This window comes from Battus philenor, unplaced genomic scaffold (genome assembly GCF_028537555.1).
Source record: "Battus philenor isolate CCGP_79_NKW_IND1 unplaced genomic scaffold, ilBatPhil1.0.hap1 SCAF_18, whole genome shotgun sequence".
In the NCBI taxonomy this organism is placed as follows: Eukaryota; Metazoa; Arthropoda; class Insecta; order Lepidoptera; family Papilionidae; genus Battus; species Battus philenor.
This window is the reverse complement of record NW_027181680.1, coordinates 12,801,746-12,819,350: the sequence shown is the minus strand read 5'-3', so window position 1 is coordinate 12,819,350 and position 17,605 is coordinate 12,801,746. Positions and strand designations below refer to the sequence as shown.

At 36.5% G+C, this 17,605-nt stretch overlaps 1 protein-coding gene across 4 annotated transcripts in view; it reads right to left on the bottom strand.

Moving 5' to 3' along the window:
- The window catches only part of smash (smallish), a 250,339-nt gene that overhangs the window by 171,529 nt on the left and 61,205 nt on the right, over positions 1–17,605 (bottom strand). The window lies entirely within an intron of this gene.

The following is a 17,605-nucleotide window of genomic DNA, read 5'->3' as shown; positions in this document are numbered from 1 at the left end:
TGTAATATATAAATAAAAACATCTCTTATGTACATTTATTAAAAAGTAAAATACGTTTTTATATTTTAAGCGGTTTTATTTAAATGAATAATCAATATGATAGAAATATCGAACATTGTTTTGGATCGCATTTGCATTAGAGAGAATAAAGAAAAGAGAAAAAAATCAATCTGAGGTGTACAGAGTAAAAATAGATTTACTTAGTAATCGGGGAACCCTAAACATCACGTGCTTCGCGCATCTGTTTTAAATCTACGCCAACAAAAACAAAAGCATTAGATAGAATGCGATCCGTTCAAATATTTTTAGAAAGTATTATTACGTTGAAACAAGCGGAAACGATTTGTAGAAATGTCCGTGCACGCCGCATCCGTTATTCTCTTAGCGCGTACATCTATAAACATTCGTACATTCGGGCGCGTGGTTTCTGTACAATAATGTAAATAAACGTTCAAGGGCGATGCACCGACGCCGAGCTTCGATGTTTACGGATCCACTATAACATGGATGCGGCAAGACGGTTTAATGTTGTTTTGTAATGTTTATTATCCATTTTTTTTAAATATTTAAACTGATCACATGTGTTCGTCGTGAGAAAAATACCTAATAATCCTAATTTCATAGAATATTTAGAAACTGGAATCAGATAGCAGCCTTATAAATACATCCTTCAATATAAAGTTAGGGTTGTAAACGCACTCTGAAGTGAGAGAAGCCTAAAATAAACTCAGTATTGTTGTCACTTGCAATTCAAATGTTTAATACCTTGGATGTATAATGGAACGCAGATTACTCATTTGACCTTCCAACAGAAACTTATACCCAGCAGGACTAGCTTGTGAGATTATTCCTAGTGGCAGTAGGTCTTGGAGGTAACAATAAAACGAAGTCCTAACAGGTTTTAGGGAAAGTAATAAAAAAATAATAAAACAATCTAATTGTGGGAAAATGAAAAGAAGATAAATTGTAAATTATGCCTGAGATATTATTTTTTTAAATATTCTTTATTGTACACTTTAGGATATATTTAAATAGTTTCACAATAACATTCAAAAAAGTGCAAAGACCGCCCGTCTTATCACACGACACAATCTCTTACAGACAACCATAGTATGGTAAAAGTAGTACTAATTATGTGATAAAAATGTGATTAAGATGTAAATAATCAAAGAAATGAAAGAGTTATAAAATGTTAAAGGATAAAAGGAGGAAATATAGACAGCAAAATTTAGTAAAATGGCAGTCTGGAAGGAATTGCAAAGTAAAAGCGGCGATGTATTAAAGGTAAAGGAATGAACAAGAATGAGAGATAGAGGGAAAAAAAGAATGAGTGAATGATATTAAGATGGATAAAGAGTGAGCAAATAGAAAAAACCTGGAAAAATTTTGAGTCAAAATTGTACTCGAGTACCCAAGACTGAAAGTCCGATGTAGAAGTTTGTATATTCATCAAGCTTAGTATTTATACCGATTTAAAACTATCAAAACAATGACGAACTAATTAAAATTGTAAAGCGCCATCTATCGGTCGATGTATATAAACAATTATATTTCTGTGGAATTCCCCTTTTCGATTCGCGGATGACGATGACACTATAGCTCCTACCAGCTATTTAACTCTAAGCGACTCAATAACCATAAAATCCTATGATAAACATCAATTGCGCTGCACACAATGGATATATTTTTTTGCCATTACTATATGTGGCAATTTTGATTGAATCCTATTTGCGTACAAAATGTTTCAGTTTACAAATTACGAACGGGAGTGTAAATTTTGCGATACATTGTCACCTACTGTGGGAATTCTAAAACTCCTTTAACAGAAGATTCATTGCGCATTTAAAGATGATATCAAAGAAATCCAGTATTTCCTTTTAGGTGATGGAAATTGTCGATTACTATAGCATTCTGATGTTCATTTACATATCACAATGTAGCATTGTACTGAATAATTGATTTTGAATCATTTTATTTGCGTTATAAATAAACATTTACAAAGATAATGTTTTTTGCATATACATTTTTGATAATCTGCTTCATGTTATATTGATTAAAGAACGCCAATTATTGAAGTTGATAGAGAAAAACTATGACAAACATTGGGCTTTTCTTATATTCCTTTTTTATACAGAGTGATTGGTTACATGATTTTTTATTTATAGTCTTACACCACTACCCTAAAACGATAGAGACATTGTACTACCTCTTTTTTATTAATTCAAATTTTTATCGCTAGTGCTTTTTTTACAATATTTTTTTCGTTTTTAGTAAACGCAGACAGTTGAGGTTTGCAGCTGTTTGATACGGATCTTTCTTCTCCCAGCTGCGAGGCACGATTTTCTTTCGTAATTTCTTACTTACTCTATCAAATTAGTTAACACTAGCTCTTATGATTGCTTCAGGTGAATCTAAATGTTAATGTTATAATTATGGGTTCCGTTAAGGCCGAAAGGTTCTCGAGTGGCCTTTTGTCGGTGAAGACATACGGACCTGAGACGCGGTCGCTTATGACAAAGCCTTATTAGAAGCTTGAGGTCACACAGAGAGCAATGGAGAGAGCTTTGCTCGGAGTTTCGCTGCGAGATTGAATCAGAAGTGTGGAGATCTGAAAAAGAATCAAAATCACCGACGTAGCTCGAAGAATTGCTCGTCTTAAGTGGCAGTTCTCGAGTGGCGACCACGTGCCGGTAGACGCAGCGTGGGCAGGCTCCCACTAGGTGGACAACGACATAGTTAATGTCACGGGAAGTTGCTGGATACGGGAAGTGCTGGATACGGGCATTACAAGACCAGTAATCGTGGTAACCTTTGAGAAAAGCCTATGCCTTGCAATGTACGTCTATCTGCTGAAAAGAAGAATAATCATGTATGCGTGCCATCTGTTAGTCTAATAGATGGCTTTTAGCATCATAATATAGCTTATTTATTGTTATTTTTTTGTCTATTTTTAATGGATTAATTTTTGATTGATTTATGCCTTATTTTATCACTTTTTGCAGTGGGCGCCGTAGTTCTGGGAAAACACGTATCGTTTCTGGTTAGTACATCCTTCATTACTTTGGTTAAAAGTATAAAAGCTTTAAATGCTTGAATGATTTCCTCATTTGTTTTCATCACTCTAACAATCACTATGACACCAATAGATTGTGATGGGCCAATAACTTCTTGCAGATCAAAACCTGAAGGACAATATATAGTAAATAATAATTAATTTTCTTAAGTAGTAATTCAAACATAAAAAACAGTTGATCTTACTATATTGTCATTAAGATATTATTTATGAAATCGTTATTTTATATATATATATATGGAATGGAACGTAAGAGCAAGCATGAATAGAAATGTCAGATGGTACAAGCGAGAGGCGTATAAGAGGAAGGGAGACGGACGACAGTTGAACGACGAAGGAGCATGCGCAGTTTTAGGTTAGGAATTCTTTTTAAAGTAAATATTTGTGCGCCACGAAGGACTTTAAATTTCAATCCCTGTATCCCGATTACCATATATATATGTATATATGTATATATGTATGTATGTATATATAAAATATATATATATATATATATATATATATATGTATATATATATATTCACTTATTTAAAGCCATTTGGTTATATGTAACCAATCATCCTGTATATTCTGTTTCAGTGATAGTAATACATATAGCAGTGGAAAATAAAACATCTCAAGGTAACGAACGCAAAGAGAAAAATAGATAACTAAATTTCTTGAACGTCCCACAAGTTTCCAAACTTTACACTAGAAAAACAAACATGGCCGCGTTAAAAAGATCTTTGAACCGTTTCATCTTACAAATAATTGACATATCTTCACCGCGATGTACGTACAGAATAAACCACACACAATAACAAACGTTCAATGTTTATTTATAAGGTCAATGACCTTTACAAATATTTTTTTTCGGACACAAAATATATTAAGTGAAACTCGTAAAAAATGTAATTAGATATTTTTAAATGATAATATAGCTTAGTGACGAATTTCTCGGACTACTGTATTTGATATATGTAAAAGTGATATGCAAAAAATCTAAATGAAGTCGAGTTTGGAACTCTGGAATCACACACGTTTTTCATTCACGTTTTCATTTAATGCTTTTTTTCAGGCATTTTTTCAAACAATTATCGTCGTTTCAGTCCATAGACTCCCACTGCAAGGTATAGGTTTCTCTTTGAAAGAGGATTTTGTTTGTAAAGAGATATACCATAATCACCACGCTTGGTAGAATTGGAGATCGCAGTATGGTATTTGCTATACAGAGAACGTTGCTGACCAACCTTTGGAAACTTGTTTATGCACAGTAACAATCCTATATAATTAATGCATAAAGTAGCCACTCTGTGTTTGGCACTAATCGGTGTACCATAACTCCTGAAGATGCCCCGTGGAGAGGTGAAACACGTGTTGAGTGATTTGACGGTGGTAGTTGTGTAGTTCGCATTGTTTGCCGCATGCGCATTTATCAGCGGGCTGGTGGGCGGTGCATTTTGTTGCACGTCTACCACTGCATGTGCGGAAGTGGCTAAATACTGGTCCTTCTCTTACTTAGGATGAAGTATATAAGTATACAGGATTATATACCGGGTATTGAACCTACTATTACAAGTGTCAGTACTCTATCGCAGGGTTACCACTTCTTCTTTTTCTTCTTTACTGCTGATAGAAGTCCAAACAAGGCATAGTGCTCTCATTAAAAAAGGATTTTGTCTGTAAAGAGATATACTATAATCACCAAGTTTGTCAGAATTGGCGATTGCAGTATGATATTATGGTACGCAGGAGACGCTGCTGCCTATCCTCTAGAAACTAGTTTATTTATCAGTGACAATACTATATAATTAACGTACAAAGTATGAATTTTTAAGATTAAATGCCGGGTATCGAGTATAACCCTTATTTATGTATCTGTTTTTGCTCGCATATACATTTTACCGTAGATCATATATATCTTTAGTTTGATCCGTGAGTGTTATTTTTTTTATATCGCAGCTGTAGATGTTTCGGCGAGTGCGCTGGTAGTTGAAATAGGTTGTGGACATACAAACAGTGCCATTAGCACCGCCTTCGTGTTAACTCGAGCACAGAGCAGCGAGAAGCGTTAGCTGAACGCAAGAGTAACTGTTACACGCTAAGCGACGTGGTAATTGACCGAGTGTCTGTTATTCGTAATGCGGAATTTTGAATTAATTTCATTTTTATATTATAACGGTCAATACTACCGTTTGTATCGCCGAACGGTAGTGTAACTTTGTCATAAAAAAATAAAACACGCTAAGAATAATTTGGTTATTAAAAGACGACAATCGTGTGATGGGTTACAGATGTAAAAGCTAAGGAGTGATTGTTGTGTTGTTGTGATAGTGATTTAGATTTCGAAAACGCTTTATTCTTTTGCTAGCTCACTGTATGTTGCACCTTATATAAAAATCTATGGTTTCAAATTAATAAACCAAATTAATAAAATGAAGTGCGTAAAAGCGTTTTAAAAATATTTAAATGATTTATTAAGAAAACGACTAATATATAGCTACTTCCGCTATGTAACAGTAGTCGTGCAATAAAGTGCACCGCTCGCTAACCCGCTGATAAATGCACATGCGGGAATTACACCACTACGTGTGTGCGAAACACCGAGTGTCGTGTCACTAATCGGTGTAACATTACTCCTGAGGATGCCCCGTGGAGGGGTGAAACACGTGAGTGATTTAATGGTGGTAGTTGTGTGTTGTGTTACTGCTACATAGCGGAAGTAGCTATATATTAGTCCTTTTCTTTTTTGTGATTGACTTCCGCAAAGTAACGCCTGAATCTATTAGATAAATGGTGTAATATTTACTGTATTGTTATTATTATTTTCATTAGCCTGTTGCATTCTGATAAAAAATATAAATACTTCTTCTTTTCAGCCGATGGACGCCCACTGTAAGGCAAAGATTTTCCCCAAAGATCGCCACGATGATATGTGCGCTGATCACACTTTGACTATATCGTCAGTCCACTAGCCATTCGAGAACCTTTCGACCATAACGGACATCGGTTTCACGAGCGTGTGCCTCACTCACTCTCACTTCACACGAGCAATTCTTCGAGTTAGATAGATCTTGCTTGTTGTGCGGATCTCATCATTTTTGATTCAATCTCGCAGCGAAACTTCGAACATAGTCTTTATTGCTCTGTGTAACCTTGAGCCTTCTCATGAGACAACGTCTACTAAAAATATAAATTAATGTTACACATTTCAACGAGATCACTATATAAATAGTTATTGGAAATGGGTGTAAAATATTAAAAGTTTTTACATCCGTAACAAATCATCCTGTATAAATGTAAAGTATGCGTATAATTGCGAGAGCCTTATAAAGAATTGTTAGTAATACATTATGAGCCATGAAACATTGGCGATAAACATGAATTAAGGAAACAGTTTATAAATCTCGATGGACTCAGTGTTGACGGGTCAGCTTATTTTGTATTCAGAAGACGCGAGCAGTGAGTGTTGGACGTGATGATGGAGTAAATGGTAGTCACCTGTGAGGTATGTGACCGGCGGGTCGGGGGAGGAGAATCTTTTATTGAACCAAAAAAACGCTGGTGGTCTCAATTAATCTTAACAATTTTTATATTTGAACTAGCTGTTCACGTAAACGTTGTTGTGCAAAAAAAATTAAAAGGTTGATAGTATAGGGGTGAAAATTTAGGATTATATGTATTTTTAATGCCACATTATAAAAAAATAAAAACAAAAAATTTCGTCCAAAAATTAAAAAAAAAAATCAAATGTAAACAACCCTTATCACTTAGGGGTATGGAAAATAGATAGTAGCCGATTCTCAGATCTACTGAATACGCATATAAAATTTGGTAAAAATCGGTAAAGCCGTTTCGGAGGAGTACGGTAACTAACATTGTGACATGGAAATTTTATGTATTAGATTATATCTTGTATGGCAGTGATTGATGCAAGTTCTTAGATCTCTCACGGGTTCGAGTCTGACGCTTTAACTTGTAGCAGTGGTGGTAGTACTGCAGCTTCTTGTTAATGTTGACCACACCTCGCAGTTATAATGAGCGCGGAGACTCTCAACAGCGCGATGCAAACTTTCGTTGCGTCTACTGTGGCGCCATCTATCATTTATCCGTTTCATTACCGACGCTGCCGCGATTGCTAGCTCGTTGCTAGGCAACGCGTTTTTCGAGGCGCGGTCCAAAGGCGGAGCGGTTAGCGAGTGACGCGCTATATGCACGCCACAAACTCAGTGCGCGTCTTCCGTAAGGATGACCAGTACTACGCTGCCAGCATTTCCGTAACCTTATCTGTTGTCTGTCTGTCCACCCCAGTGTTGGCCTACCCACACCGCGTCTATTGACTCGTGGTCACCACTCAAGAATCTTTTGACCCCAACGACAAGCATCCCAAAAGACGAGCAAATTTTCGAGCTACATCGGTGATGATGGTTCTTCTGCGGTTGTCATTGTACCCCCTCTGCAATTATCGCTCGCAGCTAGATGTGCTTATGACAACTACGTTTGTGCTTTACTTTGGGTATCTAGTATGTGCTTGTTTTAATATATGGGGGTGGAGGGGAACCTTGATAGGATATTTGATATGCTAGTCGATGGGGGGTCCGGCCTGTATCCCGTGTCTTTCTACGATGTTAACAAGGTCGACTGGTCAGCTTATGTCACATGTCCACATGTCCACTTCCGAACCTTTTTAAGATCCATGTGGCGTGATCAAGTGCCACTTCGGTTACTTAAAAATATGTATGTGTATATATATATATGAATGAAAGGGACAAAAAAATTACAATTTCAAAAGATATTGTATAACATATGTCCGCATGTTACTTTTTTAAAGTTTTCAGTGATATCAAACAAATAAACAGGATGTACATAAATAGTTTTTATTTGACATAAACTTATAGTGAATTAGTGCTAACAGATACGGCGTTAAGATTTGAGTTTATCTACTTTGTTACAGTCGTATGAACAACAAAGTTGAGGGTAGATGGGATGCATTTGCTTATCCTAGCCCGATGCTTTAAACAGATTTTATGCGAAATTTACACTCCATTGGTGTCGTTGTGAGTATAATAAACACTGTAATCGATTGTCTAATGAATAAACGTCCTGTAAAGGCTTTAAAGTTGTGAATGTAAAGCTCATTTTGCTGTCAAATAATGTACGGTATGTGCTATCCAAAAATCAACGATTTCAAATATAATAAATAATGCAATGGTAGTATAGTAAGAAAAAGTAACACTTGGGATAACTATACATTACAATTAGTTATTATTTACTATCTGCCCCTGTAGATTTTCAACTGAATTTATTATTTTGTCGCATATTACTTGACATTATTTACTTTTTTTATATAAAGAGTGATTGAAAATAGGTATAAAAACTTTTTGCTTACACGAGCTATACGTACACCATGAGCTTATACACACATCACCTGTCATAGATACCTTAGCCTAGTATTTTCCAACCGTTCTAGTGCTATGCTCAACCTTAGGCGAACTAAAATTCTTACGCCCCCTGTATAACATACAAAATTTTTCAATCAAGGCAAATTTTTATATCTCATCTTTTAGGATCCTCAATCGAGCGTGCGCAACATTCGGGGCGAAATTCATAGTATATTGTTATGGACTGTGGGTTGTGACTCGAAATGAAAGACCGCTGGTTCACAAGGAAGTTCTTTATTCACAAATCAGATGGTCACCCTACTTTAACGTAGTATACTTTCGCTTAGTCCAAACTTCGCTTGCAAATCGTTCAAGAAATCACTGTCCAAATAACTTGCCAAATGGTCACCCTGTATTACTGATCGCAGATCTTAATCTTGTAATTCAGAAAACAACACTGCACTGTTGACATGGGGAGTACACATATTTATACTACGGAGAAGGTTCTAGTAAGATCGCGATAGTACTCGGTTAGAATTTTCGAGAAACGTATAAAAAATCTATAAATAACTTCAAGGTCACGCGTGTTTACAGCACTCCTTGATCCTAGGATTCCGTGTTTATTGTTTAGAGGGTTCTGTAACTAGTGCTTTTTTAATCTCTTTCCCTATCTTTGGGAAGGAAGGGGTCGTTTTTTGTCTTATTATTTTTTTACTATCCTTTTCATTTTCGTTCTCTACTATCATTCTTCACATAATCTATCATTCCATTCTTTCTTTCCACAATTCATTCTATCTTTCTCTTTCCTTCTAATTCTCATTCATACATCGCATTCTTATTTCTCACTAGTGCTTTTTAACAATATTATAGTAACTAAATGTAAGGGAATATTTAGTTACTATGAAGAATTATCTCGCTCTTTTGGTTGTTTTTGATACAGGGTTATGGCTCGAAGCCTCCGAGGACCACATTTTCGTTTACTTGGAAAGAAAAGTGGTTTCATATAAGATTGTCGAGAAACGTATGAAAAAGAATCATGGTGTTTTTAGTACGTGCTAGTGAGACAAAATATTAAATGTTAACCTACAAACAGAATTGGTCATAAAAATTAATTGTGCGTGTATTTCGACAATGGCGGCCGTAGCAGTCCATCTGGCAGTACAGTACAGTACAGTGCGAGAGTACGTTACGAGTGAATAACGGAGTTAAAACGACGTGCGAGAAGCACGAACGTGCGATATTATCCAGAGCGACTCGCAAGGTCACGCCGCCGTCACTCGTCACGCGTTCCTTTGCTTAGCCCGCGGTACAAGGCATAGGCGATGGCGATTTTTACATAAAAATATTTAAAGAATAACTTGTGGACCTTGTGAGTCCACAGAAGATTCGACTGGGGTCTACATTGACGTTACGAAAAAATTGCGATACCTAGAGCGAGGGTACACGAGGATTTATCTACTCTTTATATTAAAGAATAAAAATGATCGCTTGGTTTCACTTATCAATGTATTCGGGTAATATTTTAGTTAAGAAAAGGACCAATATTTAGCCACTTCCGCACATGGAGTTGTTTGTTGAGTTGGCACTAATCGGCGTAACATAACTCCAGAAGATGCCTCGTGGAGGGGTGAAACACGCGTTGAGTGCCGCATGCGCATTTATCAGCGGGCTGGCGGGCGGTGCACTTTGTTGCACAACTACTACTGCATGTGCCGTGCCTGCGGGAGTGGCTAAATATTGGTCCTTTCCTTATTTTAGTTATGCAAATGTTACAACAAGTAAAAGGTTCCGAAACACTTGTTCAGACGGGCCATCTTATTCTGATCATCAGCTCCCTTTTGACCCAGACCTCTTTATAATAAAAACATTCAAGGACTCCCAAAAGAACCTCAGCTGTTTCATCGGATTGAGAGCTACTCCGCACTTGGACGCTTCGAAGAGTGACTGGACGCAAGAAGTTCCCGGTGGGCAAAGTCGTCCACCGTGTAATCCGAAAAGAGTCTCGTCACTCCGAGAATTCCCAAATCGTTCGATCAGATTGTAACAGGTTTAACTGAAATATCTTTCATTAGAAATACATATACAGCTTGGTATATTTGTAGAAGTTTGCACGATGACGAAACCGCATGAAAGCTGCTACTGCTAAAGGAGCGAATGGCCCCCCCTCTACCACCTGTATACCTCTGGAGCGGTACAGCAGTTTCGGTAGAATTATGATCAAAATAGATAATGTTTATAAAACTATTCTCAAGCGGTACCAAACACCAGATCCGTCTCAATGGGCTGAAAACGGCTTATACTTGGAAGTACTCGCTCTCTTGCTCTTCTTGGCCTTGGTGGTGGAGTTGGAGAAGTAAGTACCTCGCGTTAAGTGAATAAGTCGAGAATTACGGTGCGCTATGTACTGATGTGCCTTTACTTATACAAGGGGAAATTTTATATCCACTAGGATCCTCAAGGTAGCGATGAAATAAATTGACGAAAAAAGCTTATTATTCAATTAACGAATATTTAAATGATAGGAATCCTTGGCAGTGATGTCGCCTGATTTTTTAAATTTCATTTTGGATATATCTGATAAAGTGTGAAATTATAAATCTGTGTTATACTTTATTAAAAGATATGAAGCTGAAAAGTTTCTTCCTGCTTCCTTTTGTCAACTATAACAACTCGCGAAGCCAGAGTAAAAAAAAAGTAAATAATAAGTTGACGATAAATAAGAGTTATGTTAAAAGTTCAAATGCTGCATAAACGAATTTATCTTTTATTTTTTAAACTCGCTTTGCGTTTATATCTTGGACCACACGATTCTGGACATAGGTTTAAACCGTAATAAATAGCAGAGAAATACGAAACTGTAAACCCTGTTTGTCACGATCATGCGCAAGCGCAAATTTGCCGGCTCAGCAGTGAGGGCCTCGCTTATAGCTGCGTTATAAAATGCTATCACAAAGTAAATTTTAATATAATTGTACGTAAACATATAAAGGTTTATATTAAAACTAGGTATATTTACTAAACCATTGATTACGTAATACGTTACAAATTGGCGCAATATAAAAAATAATTTTACGTTTACGTTTTGTATTTAACACGTGACAGTTTAGTCAGCAAGACTCGATAGGCTTTGGTAACATCGATTCATATTCACCTTTGTTCACACTGACGGAGTTCATTGCCATGGGTGACTTAAATCTATCTAAGTATCGTACTACTAAAGTGCGCGAAAAGGCAGCCTTCATTCTCGGTCTCCATGCGTTAATAAAGTTATCACTGGCACAAGACCCGTTTTTAGGGAGTGGCCGCCCTCTCCCTAACCGCGAAAAGCGTGGGCGAACAGAGGTTGGATCCGGATATCTTCTTGGCTTGCCTGTGGTCCACGCTGCCGTCGTCCCAAGCCGCATATATACAACACAAACTCTATTCAGCTCCTTATTAAACGGTTTTATTTAGTTCGACACGTACGGAATTTATTTGGATCAAAATTACAAATTGAAATTTAAGCACCTTCCCATTATCAGATTGATCTGAACTTTGGTACACACATTTAATTTAGATGACAATACAATATAATAAAATCAATAACATTATAAATCTAAGATGGCCGCCGATACAAAATAGCGAATTACATATTTTTCCTTAACCCCCCCAATATGTGTATCAAATGAAAGGGCTGCACTAGTAAAAAACGATGATTATGTCAAATTTTAAAATTCAAGATGGACGCCGTTCCAGTATGGCGGACTAGGTATATATTTTTCCACAACCACCACAATACGTGTATCAAAAAACCGTTTAACTTTAAGTTTTTTAAATGTATTTATTTTATATAAATAAAATATCTGTTAGTATATATGTATGTTTTGTACACGTTTACTACCCATTATATATACTTCTACCTTTTTATACTATGGTTGTCTGAAAGAGATTGCCTCGTGTGATAAGACTGCCCATTGTATTTTTTGTCTATTATTATAATAGAATCTATTTAAATGTATCCTAGAGTATACTATAAAAATAAAAAATCGTATCATGAAGTCGATACACGTCTGTGAATCGAAGTCATTGATTGACTTTCCATATGCGGAGTACGTAATAAACTTAATTGACTTATAATACCAGTTGGGTTACCGGTGGATCAATTGAAACAGCATTAGGCCAGCCACTGAACTCGCGAATAGCGTGAATCATTGCAATCATTTTCACAGAGTAATTTTCAAAGTATGCCATATGTACTAAGGTTGAAGACACACCAGGTAACTGTATAAATGTTTTTTTTATTTAGTTTTTACTATCAAAGCTGTTACGGGTTACACGACCGGACCCGCTGTATCTCTTGTTAGATTCAGCTAAAAACCTATATTAAAATAGGTGTAAAAACTTTAAAGACGCGAATTTAAAATACACTATCTAACAATGAACGTGCAATAAAAACAATAAAAAACATAACGATACTATATTAAGCAAAAGCGTTTTTAAAATTCGAATTATTATATATTTAATTTAATCACTGTTTACTATTGGCCCAGCAAACTGTACATTCCATTAGAGAAATTTTTCAAGTGTTCCCTTTATAAAGAGTGATTATAAATGAGTGTAACTTTGAAGTTTTTAATCGACCAATGAGCTACCATTTAAATCTTTTACACCCATAACCAATCATCCTGTGTATAAACATTTAATTATAACAGATTGCAAATATACGGCTAAATATTATAATTGGTTCGATGATTAGTCCGATGTTTTGTTGTTGAGATCGCAATGAAAATTATACAAAAAGATTAAGTGTTAAATTAAAAATGTTCAATTTGTGGAATTACACGATAGAATAATGTAACGTATGTAAAAAAAACATGTTTCTGATAGGCATGGCAGTACGATCTGCCAGCTTCCTTATTTCACGAGAATTATAATGCAGCTCTCTTGCAAGTACACCTATCCACGGATTTACACGGTAGATACGTTCCTGAGAAAAACGTGTAAATCGAAAATTAAAGATTTTCAAGTCAAAACGGTGTAAGTCGAAAAACTTGTCCCAGAAAATGCATGATTTTGCTATTTAACAGTTGTGATTTTTTTCAATATTTTTAGGTATAACCAGAAATAAAAAAAATGCATTGACAAGTTAAAATATTTAATATATTACAGAAACACTGTTTTTTATTTAATTACAATTCATAAAAAAGAAGAAAAAAAAAGAAATAACTCTCATTCTTTTTTTGAAATCGAAGGTTCGAATTCACTTTCATCACTCCAAGTTATTTGTGCCGATTCGATGTTTGAAGCAGAAATATTTACCTAATGAGAGATAGTAATAAAATCGGTTATTAAAACAAAAAAAAATTATTTGGAAGACCATGTAAAAGCGAAAACGTGTAAAACAAGTAAGTAAATCGGGGGATAGGTGTAATTACTTACTGTCCTGTATAAGGAAGGCTTAGAGTGGCTTCCGAAGTGGAACTGGGTAAGCATTGCTTGCGGCAGCATCACTTACCTTTTGAGATAGGAGGCAAGCCACCACACTTTCCTTCGGTTTTGTTCAGGGTGGTGGATGACGTAATTAGGAAAAACAAAACCGATTCTTCAGGGTCACAGTAAACATGTATCCACTGAGTCGGCATGCTTCATCTTGGACCACAACGTGACTTTCAATCAGGCGAGCTGGTGGAATTATATCTCTCTCTCTTCAGCTTATAGACTCCCACTGCAAGGTGCTACGACTTCCCGATCTTAACTATGATAGCGGTTCACCAGGATGAGAGGGTACTCACGTGGCATCTATCGCCTCGTGGTTACATAAGAATCTTTCAGGTCCCAATGCTCATAGGCGTTTCTTCGAGAAACATCGATGACCGTGGTTCCTCTGGTACACTTAAAAATTACTTTTACGAATTTAATTTTTTTAACATTATTTTTACACTGGCCAGTTATAAAAACTTTCAGTGTCACCAACGTAAACATCTAGATTTACTTAATTTACAAAACTTTTCCTGACCCGGTGAAGACACGTCTCCACGGACATCGAAGAGAACGTTAGCATTACGCTTGTAATTATTTTTATAGATCATAAAATGACACGGCGGTTTTAATTTTATTTTCACTACGTTAAGAAATTTTTGTTTTTATGTAATAGCGACTCGTGTATGTACAGGATGATTTATTATAGTTCTAAACCTTTTAAGGGTTTGGTATATCTGTCTGTTTAAACATACAATTTTCAACAGCAACAAGGTGTCATAGTTGTGGAAATAAATCAGGAAGAAACTCTACAACAACACATATTTTAATAAGGTTTAACAATACAGATTTATATACATATACTTCACAGATATAGAAGTAATGAAATCAAAATAATCAGGCGACATCACTGCCAAAGATTCTTATCATTTAAATATTCGTTTATTGAGTAATAAACCTTTTCCGTCGATTTACTTTGAATATGCGTTTTGAATTCTGATTCCGTTTATTAAAAATGAGTTCTGCGCATCTCGTTTCTGATTCGATCAAAATATTACATTTTCATAATGGTGGTTTATTTACAATGATCTAGAATGTTCTCTTATATTCAAGTTATATGAATTGTTTCACTGAGTGGTTTTTTTTTCTTATGGCCCCCGCTATTGGGGGCCTCTCGTACCCCTATCTTTGGTGGGACAGGGACTTTACGGGCAATTTATTTTTTCACATAGTTATTTATTATTTCCATTCTCTCCTTTCGTTCTTTACATATTCTTTCAATCTATTCCTTCATGCCACATTTCTGCTATCTTTCCCTTTTACTCTGTGACCTTTCATTCCTCCCTCATTACATGTTACATTTTATCTTTATTTCTTTTCGTTTACATTTTTATTACATTTTTTCTTATCGTCTATTTAAAATTTTTCTTATTTTCTTTAATTTTTTTTGTATTACATTTTTAATTATTTCCTTGCAGTATGAGAGGAATTCTTCCCTAGTATCCTTTCCGCCACTGAGCGGTTTATTAGACGTAATAAAGTTGACACACGGAAATGCAGATTGCTATCCCACGGTCCCGCTTGCGTTTATGACACCGGGCAACGGTTCTAGATAACCGCGGAAGATGGGAACGCTGCACTTTGCGTAAGTAATATATTACGTGTACGAAAGAGAATGAAAGGAAAAATGTGTAAGAAAACTGAATGAAAGATCTTAAGAAGTATACATGAAGAGAGAGAAAATAAAAAAGATGTGAATAGTTAAATAAATTTGCCCGTAAAGTCCCTGTCCCACAAAAGATAGGGGGTACGAGAGGCCCCCAATAGCGGGGTCCATAAAAAAATATATTACGTGTTAAATGTACCATGTAAGGTTTCTTATTTATACTCTTGTTTGGTCTTTCTCTAACTCACACCCAAGCCGATAAACAAGTTCTCATTAGACAAGACTGTACAGAGACAGGTTCAAGGACGCTCATCATCCTCAAGGATCAGGGAATAAAGAACACCTCAGGCTGTGTAACAGTGTCCATCATGTAGCAATATCACGTCACACGAACTCGTGCGTGTATTGCACGGACGAGACTCAAGATGCGATCGCAGGCTTCATCGATGTGAATACGGCAACCACCGCACAGATACTGGCGTACAACCTGAGGATGCCAATATGGAGTAGGGATGAGGAAGTGGTCACACGAAACGTGATCTTAAAAGGGGGACATTATTAGAGCGTCGTTAAAATAGATTAAGAGACTTAGTAAACCATGCAAAATGTGAGCAAAATAAATTTTTGGGAAATATTAAACGTAAATGTAATACAAAGGCGCGAACGTCAATATCTACGAAATATAGATCCTAATAATAATAGATGTAGCTGTGACATTTTAAGTGTGAATGAATATAAATTAGTAATATGTACTCAGTGTATCCTTGTCTTTAATAACAAGCGAAACAGGTCTCGGGGATCTTAAGATTCTGGAGTGAAGACCAAGACAAGATGAACAGACCATCATATGAAGGTTTATATCAAGTGTCTTCCGACAACATTAATAACATCATTTGCCCATTGTAGATGAATGTCGCAAGATACGCTTAACTGTCTGTGGTATATCTAGAGCAGTGCTTCCCAACTTAGGGCCCACACCCTACAGAGGGGCGATTCGAAAGCTGAATAGACACGAGTTTAAACATTTCGCTTTAATATAAAATTTATATATGTTAAATAGGGTAGCGTAGGAATTTTAGAAAGGCTAAAGATGGGAAACTCCAAAATCCCTTCTCCTTTAAAATACCATAATATCTGAAGATGAAGATCTTTGAACAACGTGTGTTGCCGGTGATGACATACGGATCCGAGGTCACTAACGACGGGGCCTCGTATGAAGGTTCAAGGTCACCTAGAGAGCAATGGAGAGTGGCTATGCTCAAAATTTCGCTGCCAGATCAAATCAGAAATGAGATCCGCAGAAGAACTAAGATCACTGACGTAGCGACGTAGGGATCGACAGGTTCTAGAGTGGCACCTACGAGCTGGTAAACGCTTCGCGGGAAGTAGCTGAATGTAGGTAGCTCAAGATCGATCTACGTTGCGATCTTTAAGGTAGGCTTATGCCTTGCAGTGCATGCCACAGAAAATGTTGGAAAATATTTAATGGAATCAGGCGTTACCTTGCGGAAGTCCGATTAGTGCCAAACACAGAGTATTGTGTTTGGCACTAAACATGGGTAAGCTACTCTGATGAAGTGTCCTCTGATGAAAAGTGCTTCAAAGATATCTAGGGGAGGATATACCATAATCGCCACGCTTGTCAGACGGGTTGGACTGCAGTGTGGTATTATAGTACGCTGAGGATGCTGGTGCCTATCAATCTGCGTTACCAGTGATGACATACGACAATAAAATTGATGATGAATGGTCTCTTAATTACAGTTTCAGAAACATGGAATATTTAATGGACTCTGTGTTTGGCACTAATCGGTGTAACACAACTCCTGAAGATGCCCCGTGGAGGGGTGAAACACGTGTTGAGTAATTTGGCGGTGGCGGTGGTGTGATTCGCATTGTTTGCCGCATACGCATTTATCAGCGGGCTGGCGGGCTGTGCACTTTGTTGCACGACTACCACTGCATGTGCGGAAGTGGCTAAATAGTCCTAGTCCTAGTATGGTCCTTTTCTTACTAAGGTTGTAAAATACTTCTCCACAGCCTTAACCG